The 11,296-nt window shown below is 41.9% G+C and overlaps 2 pseudogenes; one reads left to right on the forward strand and one right to left on the reverse strand.

Moving 5' to 3' along the window:
• The first annotated feature begins 1,340 nt into the window (after window positions 1–1,340).
• Window positions 1,341–3,165, forward strand: LOC107970807 (peroxisomal targeting signal 1 receptor-like; annotated as a pseudogene).
• PANTROV1R-PS203 (vomeronasal 1 receptor panTroV1R-ps203 pseudogene) lies at window positions 5,896–6,876 on the reverse strand (annotated as a pseudogene).

The following is an 11,296-nucleotide window of genomic DNA, read 5'->3' on the forward strand; positions in this document are numbered from 1 at the left end:
ATTACCCCAGAAACCCAGCAGGTCATATTTTCTGAACATTGTAAGTAACAATAGAAATTATATACTAAAATGTTACCAGCAAGTACTATCTCACCACATGAAAATTGCGTTGAAATTTTTTAATCTGTGGTTCAAATGGAAGACTCAAACAGATTCTTTTATGGATTCAGGGAAGTGCTAATGAGGAAGCATGGTGATTGAAGCCAAAAATCTGAATTCAGGTAAATAATTCTGCCAATATTTTCTTTTTTATTTTTGAAATGGAGTCTCGCTCTGTCGCCCAGGCTGGAGTGCAGTGGCACGATCTCCACTCACTTGCAAGCTCCTCCCGGGTTCACGCCATTCTCCTGCCTCAGCCTCCTGAGTAGCTGGGACTACAGGTGCCCGCCACCACGCCCAGCTAATTTTTAGTATTTTTAGTAGAGACGGGGTTTCACTGTACTAGCCAGGATGGTCTCGATCCCCTGACCTCGTGATTCGCCCGCCTCGGCCTCCCAAAGTGCTGGGATTACAGGCGTGAGCCACCGCGCCTAGCCAATTCTGCCAATATTTTCTCAGTGGTGTAGAAAATCAGTAGTTTTGGCCATATATAGGTACTGTTCTCTGAAGTAGAGTACATTTATCTCAGAAACTTATGCAAAATGTAAAATCAGTTCCCTAGTATTAAAGTTAAACTCTACAAATTATTACTTTACAGTATATTGAGGAAAGGATATGTTCTAAATAAAGTAACGAGATTTCTTGTCTGTTACAAAAAATTGTGTAAAATGTATTTCATGTGTACACTGTTGACATTTGTGCTTGTTGGAAAACTAGATTCTACACATTTTAAATGTAGAAAGCTAAAATTCTCAGAAAGTTACAAGAATCTTTAAAGGACTGTATAGCGTTGAAAGTGAAAGTAAAATATAATTTTCCAACTAGAGAAGCAAACCAAAGAAACCACTTATGAAAATAATCAACTGAGAACTAAGTGCTCCTCTTAGATATGGGCGATCAGAGTTGCCAGATCCGTGTGGGTGGCCCAACTTGCCATAAGGCAAATTTAAAAAACAAAGACATAAACTGCAGATGTCTCAAATGTAATGTCTCCCATAAGTGAAAAGAAAATTAAAACGTATGTTACACACAGTTATAGGACTTATTTTTTAAATGTTTAAGTCAACACAATGAGAAAAATAGGAAAAAAAATGTTAAAGAGCAAATGACTACAAGCTTGACAAGCCATATTTGAAAAAGAGGCAAATACAAACAGTTGGAAGTAGAATCAACCTACTTAATATACAACATATGGGTTAAATATTAAATTAGTCTCAGCTGATGAGATTAGTGAACCGAAATACTGAGCACGATTAATGTAGTTAAATACAGTAAAAAGAGAAAACACCCGCCGACCCCAGCAGAAGGGACTAAGGCCTGGTGCCTGGCCCCTGCCCCCCTCCGAGCCCCAGCCTCTGAGGCAGTCTCCAAGCCTTTGGGAGTAGCTTCTGAAGAGGAATTGGTGGGTGAATTCCTGCAGGACCACAGTGTACCCTTGTGTCCCGTGCCCCTCAGACCTTCAAGATGGATGAACTTCTGGCTGAGATGCAGCAGACTGAAGAGTCAAACTTCCTCCAGGCTCCCCAGAGAGCCCCTGGTGTGGCCGACTTGGCCTTGTCTGAGAACTGGGCCCAGAGTGACTTGCAGCTGGAGATGCTGTGGATGTAATTCAGGATTATAATGAGACAGACTGGTCCCAATCATTCATTTCTGAAGTTACAGACCCCTTGGCCATTTCCCCCACCTGCTGGGCTGAGGCATATTTGGAGCAATTGGGAGAAACTGTGGTTGGGAGAGCCTAAGGGAGCAGCAGCCACCGATCGTTGGACGATGAATGTCATCTTGAGGAGGATCTGCAGCACATGGCCAGTGACTTTGTGGCCAAAGGGGATGACCCCAAATTGGCTAATTCTGAGTGTACATCAGATGCCTGGGTTGACCATTCACAAGACAAGTAAACACAGCTGCCCTTGATAGGGGGTTTGAACGCACCAAGTCAGCTGTAGAGTTGCAGACAGAGTTGGAGGAGATGGCAAAACGGGATGCTGACACTCACCCCTGGCTTTCTGGCTATGATGACCTCCATCAGCTTCCTATGATAAGGGGTACCCGTTGGAGGAGGAGAACCCCCTGCGTGATCACCCTCAGCCTTTCAAAGAAGGGCTGCAGCGACTTCAGGAGACGGCCCTCCCAAATGCTGTGCTGCTTTTTGAGGCAGCTATGCAGCAGGATCCTAAGCACATGGAAGCTTGGCCGTATCTGGGTACCAACCAGGCAGAGAATGAACAAGAACTGTGAGCCATCAGAGCATTGCAGAGGTGTCTGGAGCTAAAGCCAGATAAGCACTGATGGCCCCGGCTGCAGGCTTTACCAATGAGCCTCTGCAGTGACAGGCCTGTGAAACCCTGCCACACACCAGCCTGTGCCTATCTGGTGACACCTGCTGAAGAAGGGGCTGGCGGGGCAGGACTGGGCGCCAGCAAGCATATCTTGGGATCTCTGTTGTCTGACTCCCTGTTTCTTGAAATGAAAGAGCTCTTCCTACCAACTGTGCAACTGGACCCTACATCCATTGACCCTGATGTGCAGTGTGGCTTGCAGGTCCTTTTCAACCTGAGTGGAGAATACGACAAGGCCATGAACTGCTTCACAGCTGCCTTCAGTGTTCATCCCAATGACTATTTGCTGTGGAATGAAAACCAGAGTGAAGAAGCAGTAACTTCATACTGCCAGGCCCTTGAGCTCCAGCCTGGCTATATCCAGTCCCGCTATAACCTGGGCATCAGCTGCAGGGCTCACTGGGAGGCTATAACCTGGGGCTCACTGGGAGGCTGCGGAGCACTTTCTGGAGGCCCTGAACATGTGGAAGAAAAGCCGGGGCCCTCGGGGTGAAGGAGGTGCCATGTCGGAGAACACTTGGAGCACCCTGCATTTCGCATTCTGTGTTAGGCCAGAGCGACGCCTGTGGGGCGGCTGATGGCTGGAATCTGTCCACCCTGCTAACCGTGTTTGGCCTGCCCCAGTGACAGTGGGATGGGCTGCCCTGTGGTGTCCGCCTAGATGGGTCCCCCCTCTGGATGTGATGTGAGTCCCTCTCCCCAAATGCACCTACCAAGCGGGTGGGCTGATGGCCATAAGCAGTAAGGCCTGTTAGAAGCTGCCTCATCATAGGGGTGGGTAGTCCATGTTCCAGTTCCTAGATAATCGTAGGAAAACAAGGCTTGTTTTCTCTGAGTCCCTTAGTAATTCAAGGGCTGTACATCCAGCTACAGAGCCCTCTGCTCATCATGCCCGTTCTCTGCTCATCATGCCCGTTCTTTTTGGATAGGACCCAGGGATCTAGGCTAACTGTTGTCATCAGCTACCATTTCTGATAGGGTCTACCACATTTGTCATGTCTGTCCTTTCCCCCACTGTTACTGGGAATTGGTAATGGTTCAGGGCAAGCAGGAGGTTCATCTACTGCGCGCCTCCAATGATGACTGTCTGGGATGGGATGTTAGGAGTTGGCCTGTTGGATTGAATTGTTTATTTGGCTCTGCAGAGCTGAGTTTTGGTAGGGGTTCTAGAGTTCCGTCATTCTTGGACCTCTCCTGGCTGAGCTCCGAGTCCCTGTGAGTACGATGCTGATGCAAAAATGCTGTGTCATCATCCCAGCAGTCCTCAGGAGCTGCCAGGGCCAACAGTTACAGAGTGTCTGTCTGAGTGTGGGGTGGGAGGAAGGTTCACTTGTGAAATGAGGCTGGGTGGGAGCGGGGAGGGACTAGATCAGATGAGATCAAGAGCTCTGTTCTGGGGCCTTGGTGGGAGAACAGAGCAAGTGGGAAGGGGGTGTGATGAGTGCAGCAATCCCTCCTCGTCTTAGAAGTACCTGTGAATAGGAATTAGGCTAACTCTTCTAGTAGGTTGGTTCACAGGTTGCAAACTTGCTAAATTTCTAGCAAAGAGCAGGTTCAGTGTTACCATAAGACTTGGCTGTACCTCTTGCAATGTTTCTAGGGGAAAGCACTGGAAAATCCCCTTCCCCCATATTGTCTCCAGAAGGTTAAAATTGAGGGAAGATGAGGGAGCAGCTTGGATTCTTCTCAATTGTCCCTTGCATGGGGAGATACACTAACCCCTAGAAATGACTGCTAAGCCTCTTGCCTTGTCTTCAAGTGGCTAATGATCAGATATATATATATATATACATATATATAGATATATATATGTATATATATATATATTTTTTTTTTAACTACCGTGGACCCAAGATTCCATTCTGAAATTTATTTTTCTTCGTGTGAATATGTATAAATGATTTACAAATAAGACTAAAATATTTGTTTAAAAAAAAAAAAAAAAACAGCCAGGTCTGGTGGCTCACGCCTGTAATCCCAGCACTTTGGGAGGCTGAGGTGGGCGGATCATGAGGTCAGGAGATCCAGACCAGCCTGGCCATCATAGTGAAACCCTGTCTCTACTAAAAATACAAAAAATTAGCTGGGTATGGTGATAGGCGCCTGTAATCCCAGCTATTCCAGAGGCTGAGACAGAAGAATTACTTGAACCTGTGAGGTGGAGGTTGCAGTGAGCCAAAATTGCACCATTGCACTCCAGCCCAGGCGACACTCCAAGACTACATCTCAAAAAAAGAAAACATAAAACAAATACATATATCTGTGAAGACTAGAATGCTAGAATGAGAAGGAATAGGACAAATCTCTTTTTTTATGGGATATATTAAAAGAATTTGAGGCTGGGCGCAGTGGCTCACGCCTGTAATCCCAGCACCTTGAGAGGCGGAGGCGGGCGGATCACCTGAGGTCGGGAGTTCGAGACCAGCCTGATCAACATGAAGAAACCCCGTCTCTACTAAAACATACAAAATTAGCCAGGTGTGGTGGCGCATGCCTGTAATCCCAGCTACTCCGGAGGCTAAGACAGGAGAATTGCTTGAACCCGGGAGGTGGAGGTCGTGGTGAGCCAAGATTGCGCCACTGCACTCCAGCTTGGGCAACAAGAGCAAAACTCCATCTCAAAAAAAAAAATGTTTGAATAATGCCTTTAAGAGTTGGTGGTTTGTAAGTTTCTAAACTGAAAACCAAACATAAATCCTTGAATTCAGAAATGCAGTGTGTCAAAAAGTGAAAAAAAAAATTACTTAAAAGAAATAAGCTGGATAACACCAAAGAGAAGAAAAATACTAAAAATCAGTGTGAGAAAGAGGTAAGTTGCAAAGATGAGAGCAAAATTTCTACAGCTTTTATAAAACCCAAAACATAAATAGGAATGGAGCTAAGAGAAAGTATTTATTAAAGCTAGAAGTAGATACTAGGCTAAAATACCTTTAACAAAAAACAGTAAATTAAAATATATTTTTAAAACCCTGAGTGATTTGTTTACCAATAGGAGCTTTTTAAAAGTGTACTTCAAGAAGAAAAAATAATATTTCATGTATAAGATTAAAAATGAAAGTGTGGCCGGACGCAGTGGCTCACACTTGTAATCCCAGCACTTTGGGAGGCCAAGGTGGGTGGATCATGAGGTCAGGAGATTGAGACCAGCCTGGCCAACACAGTGAAACCTGTCTCTACTAAAAATACAAAAATTAGCCAGGCGTGGTGGTGCGTGATTGTAATCCCAGCTACTCGGGAGGCTGAAGTAGGAGAATCGCTTGAACCCAAGAGGCGGAGGTTGCAGTAAGCCGAGATCATGCCACTGCACTGTAGTTCAGGCAACAGAGCGAGACTCTATCTCAAAAAAAAAGAAAGTGTAAGAGACTTGATTTGGAAATATCAAACCCTGATGGACATTGAACTAAAGATTAGACTTTGGCAGCACCAAGCAACTATTTAGATATAATGAAATTGCTATTTAATTCATTGCATTTAAGTTAACAAATCCTGTGCCATTTGCACAGTTTAACTGGTGGCAGAAAAATCTACTTCTCTTCAGAAGATTTTTGTCCCAGTACAACCTTGTTAAAAATGGGTGGCACTTTGATAGAATTTTTTTTGGAATATTGATGATTCTTCTGTCAGGAATGATTTGTATCAAAGGACAGACAGTGGCACAGAGAGTGACCACAGGCATCTGGACATCCCGGGTGACTGGGCCATGAACCCACCACATGGTTAAGGAGGATGAAGTAATAACGTCCACTGAGTACGTGGCCACAGAGCAACTCACCAGAAGACACAGGCTGGTCTGCGTGGCCCTTTTCTCTGGGGAGGCTCTTGGGGAGCGGCTGGTGTTGCGAAGCCTCTGGGATCACCTCTAATGCCTGAACAAGAGAATGACCGTGTACATACTGGACAGCAGCATGATTCCTAAAAAGAAAATATTCTGAAATAACATTAGAATAAAAATCAGTCCCCCGAGGATGGAGCTCACTGGAGAAAGTGAGCAGAAGTCACCGACACTCGGTAAATTGAATTGGTCTGGGTCACACTGAAATAAGCTACCGTGCAGATGATCATGCTACTACTGGAAGATAATTTATGTTTTTAAGTCTCACCTACCACAAGATGCTAGGGCTGATGGTGATGGCCTGGAGCATGCTCAGGAGGCAGGTGGTGGTGATGGCCAGACCCCTCATCACCCTGTTCATGGAGAATAATGCTTGACATTTGAAGTCCTTCCAAAAATTCAGTGACTCAAACACCATCTAAAGAGAAAAAAATCCACTACAGTGGGGTGCATCATTGAGTGAACAAAAGTCAAGTGACAGGTGATCAGGTCCGTGTGCTTCGGCCTGTGATCCAGGAGTGTGAAGATGAAGAAGAAAAGGAGAGAGGTGTTGACTAGGACTGCAATGTCAGCTTGAAAATAGAAAGTATTTTTTAGTAATTACATAAGCCAAAATTGTGTTCTTAATCATGAACTTTATGTATTTTTCATATTTTACTTTTTTTTTTTTTTCAAGACAGGGTCTTGCTCTGTCACCCAGGCTGAAGTGCAGTGGTACAATAACTCACTACATTCTGGGCCCCCTGGGCTCAAGTGGCCACCTGCCTTCGTCTCCCAAACAGCTAGGATTCCAGGTGAAGCTAATTGTTAAAAAATTTGTAGTGGGGATGGAGTCTCGCTATGCTGCCAGGTTTGTCTTTAAAGTGATTCTCCTGCCTTGGCCTCCAAAAGCACTAGAATGACAGGTGTGAGCTACTTCACCTGGCCAGAAATTGGCTTTGTACATCAGAAAAACCCCAAAAAATCTCACTTCATCATTGTTAATTCTGCATTAGTCAAAATTATCACAAATCACTTTTATTGTTTTGCCCTCTTAATCTTGGTAAGCCCTATCTCATATAAATTCTTGATAATCCAGCCTCTGCATCATTTTCTATACCAATTAGCATATGAAATACCAACACATTCACAGTCTTCCCCTTATAAGATTCACACTATCTATTCCTGGGTATAGATACCCATGGTACCTGGGCATCCCTCTTTAGAAATCGTATCTTTGTTCTGCATTCTTATTTTATATTTAGCACATCGATGCTACAAATATATAAAATTACCCAATCATATGTGCACAGTGGAACTGAATAAAATTTATGCTAATAGGGAAAGAATCACCAAAACAATTGAAAAAAATAATATCTAGTTGTCTTTCTGATATGCCGACCTTTCAACACTTTTAATTCTTTGTCTCTCACATTTTGAACCTTTATGATTAGATGTTTGAACCTACCATAGTAATTCAGGATAGTATCCTTATTTTTCACCAACAAATTAGCAATTTTGATCCCATGTGCAACTTCTCATACCCATTGCCATGGAATGTATATTTGCTGTATCTGAGAATTAGAACATGGACACCTTTGGAGGGCATTATTGTGCTTACCAAACCCTATTAGCTGTATCACATAAAAATGGCTCTGGCTCTCTTACAGTTTAGTTTCCATCTCAAAAATAAATTATCTACATCTCAACAGAGGATCCCCAGTGTCCAGCTCTGAATTGTCAAGAGAATAACACTAGTTGTAATCACTTGTGACAACCATAAAGTTGCATCAAAAGGATCAAATGCTGATCCTTTTCTTGAGATTCCACTTAATACAGAGATCTCCTCTTTTGCTTTGAAAACACTTATTTCTCCAATAATAAAGGTAGTTTCCCTCTAGTTTTATTAGGATATCTGTAATATCAGAACACCTGGCATAATTTCACTGAGCAATTTTGAAATTACTCTCTAATGTTACTGGCCAAGGTGCAGGCATAATTGTTTTATCAAATTAATCCAGTGATTAGAACAAGTCAACTTAACGATACAAAAAATTAGAAAACCATTCCACACCGCTCAGTTTTTTTCTGAGATGACAGCTGTCCAATTATATTTTAAAGGTCACTTATCACAATACCATCCCATGTATGGAGCTATAGGTGATAGATTAGGTAGATGTAGATATCTCAATGCAGAAATGGTGACAATTAGTATTTTTGGCTCTTACTCAGAAATTAATGGCTAAGGTACAAAATTTCTCTAAAACAACCTCATATGTATGAGCTAATCATTTCAACCTCATATGTTGAAATGATTGCTAATACATCTGCAAAATCTTAGTAAAGGAACACACTTCCAGAACCAAACAACTGACAGTTCCATGAACACGCACCTTAACCCTCAGCACAACTTGGTTTTGCTGTCATGATAAAACCAGGAAAAGAGCCAGGATATCGTTGATTTAAAGGCTTAATGGTCTCTCTTTTGGGGATTATAGCTTCGGTAAAAGAATACTTGGACGTGGACTATTAATATATGTGCAATTATTTATAAACTACATGTCCATATAAATTTGTTAATAAAACACATGGAAGCCATATAACAGAAAGAGAGAAAATAGGAAACCTGATGTTTTATTCTCTTAAGATATATTTAGTTCACCCTATGTATTTCACACCCTTCTCTCTACAAATAACGATCACATGCTGAAAAATACTTTATCTGCTGAATCATCAGATGGAGTCTCTCTCTAACAAGTCTCTTGAGGTCATTGGTGTTGAGACTACACAAGGAAGGATCACAATACTGTGGATTAGAATTGACAGCTAAAGTATATTATTTTCATTATTCCTTTTGGAAATTTATCTCTCAGAATCTAACTACTGATCATTGTCAAAGACATATTTGTGCACTCAAAAGTCATTTGTCATTTATTTAAATTTTAAAGTTAATTTTCTGTCCTAGTTTTTACTTGATGAATCTGGCAACTTCACTATGAATCACAGGATTTACAATAATATGGTACTGACCTGGGAGAAACAATATAGAAGAACATAATCAGAGAGCTTATCTGTAGGTGGGTCAGAGTGCAAAGGACTATTGGGTCCTACCTGATACATTAAAAACTGATCAATCTAAATGCACATCTCAGCCCTCACTGTGAGAAGTGACAGCCATGGGTGACTGGGGCTGAGGGTGAAGCTCCCGAGCCCTCTCGGGAAACAGATAATGCAGATCAAGTTCATCCTTATGTTGGCTTTCACCTCGGACTATTCTAAATATTGTAAGTCCCAGGTATTTACGTAATTATGAATAATGATGGGAAAAAATTACCATTGAATGAACAAGAAACGAAAGACTGATTATAAAGTCTTGAGCTTAATCGACACCTCTGAAAAGAGGAGTGTACTAGAATGAAAAAGCCATTTACACAAATCCACAAGCAATTTTACATGCAATTAATGTGTTCTTTGAAAAAAAAAGTATCCCGTGTTTTGTTTTATTAATAAAAATGTCGTTGTTATTATACACAAGTAACAGCCAGCATTTTAAAACCTATGACTGGTCATTGATAACATAAAGTGATCATGAGAATTTCACGTTAAAAGTCAAAGAGGAGATGGCTAATGTATGCTGGGCTTAATACCTAGGTGATGGGTTGATAGGTGCGTGGGCCCAGACTCCCCTTTTCTCTGTGATTGGAGTGGATGCTAACAGTGAGGAGAAGCCAGACAGTGGGAGCAAGCACTTCCAAGCCTGTGGGGGTGGGGGAACCTTCCTGAGCCCTCCAGAGTGCAGAGATGCCTGGGTCTGCAGCCATGGCGGCTGTGCCCAGAAGGATGGGCCTCCTGCCTGCTCCAGCTCCCAAGAGCACAGGGATGCCCAGCTCACCTATGGGTCAACCCCCAAGAACATTTATAATTTCTCTAGAATGGCATAACCCTTCTGAAAGCTGACGGGGACCTTGGGAATCTTCTTCCAGAGGGTCCTGGGTCAGGGATGTTGGCCTGGCTGTGAGACAGACAACCTCCTACCCTCCCTGTGCCTCCTGGGTCAAGACGTGGAAGCCTCACCAGGATGCACTGCCACTGGCAACAGGCCAAGAACAGGATCCGCTTGGGAGGCGCAAGTGGTTCGGGGGTCCCAGGAGAATTTAGAACTTCCTGCAGACAAGATGCCTCTTTTTCCTCATTTTTGGTCCAAATGATATACTGGATAGTGAGATAAACCTTACATTTTAATTTGTATGTATTTTTTCATTATATGCATAATGTATATTTAAACAGACAGTGGATTTGAAGGGAACAGTATTTGAGATTCATTCTTTTCTTTCAAGTGTCATTTAGTCCTATATACATAGGTTATATATATATATAGTGTATATATATAGCATATATAGTGTGCTATATATATACTATGTATATATAGTCCTATATATATACACATAGTGTGTATATATATATAGTGTGTATATATAGCATATAGTAATATAGTATATATGTAGTGTATATATAGTATATATATGTAGTGTATATATACTATATATGTGTATATATAGTATATATGTATATATACATACATATATAGTATATATACATATATAGGAATATATATGCTATATGCTATATATATAGGACTCTCTATATATACATACACACACGCGTATATATATAGTCCTATATACAGTCCTATATACAGATTTGCCCTATGTGTAACAACTATGTAGATAAAAAAGTTATGAAATTGTTTTTGGTTTTACAATGCTATATTAAAAACATTGAAATTCACCAGTTGAACAATCTATGCAAGGGTATTATGGTTTTTTGTTATTGTTGTTTAAGTCTTGAAATACAGAGATAAGAGCTGAGAGAGTAGCCACTGGTGGAGAAACAGTCTTCACGGGGCCAGTATTTTTCTGCCCCGTCTCATTTGGCTGCGGATCAACACATGTCATTTAGTACAAACAAGCAAACAAAAACAGCAATATGCTTGCGTGCCTACCCCAGGTGCTTTATGTGCAATAATGAAATGAGGAAGGGGAAGATA

This window comes from Pan troglodytes, chromosome 1 (genome assembly GCF_028858775.2).
Source record: "Pan troglodytes isolate AG18354 chromosome 1, NHGRI_mPanTro3-v2.0_pri, whole genome shotgun sequence".
NCBI classification, from domain to species: Eukaryota; Metazoa; Chordata; class Mammalia; order Primates; family Hominidae; genus Pan; species Pan troglodytes.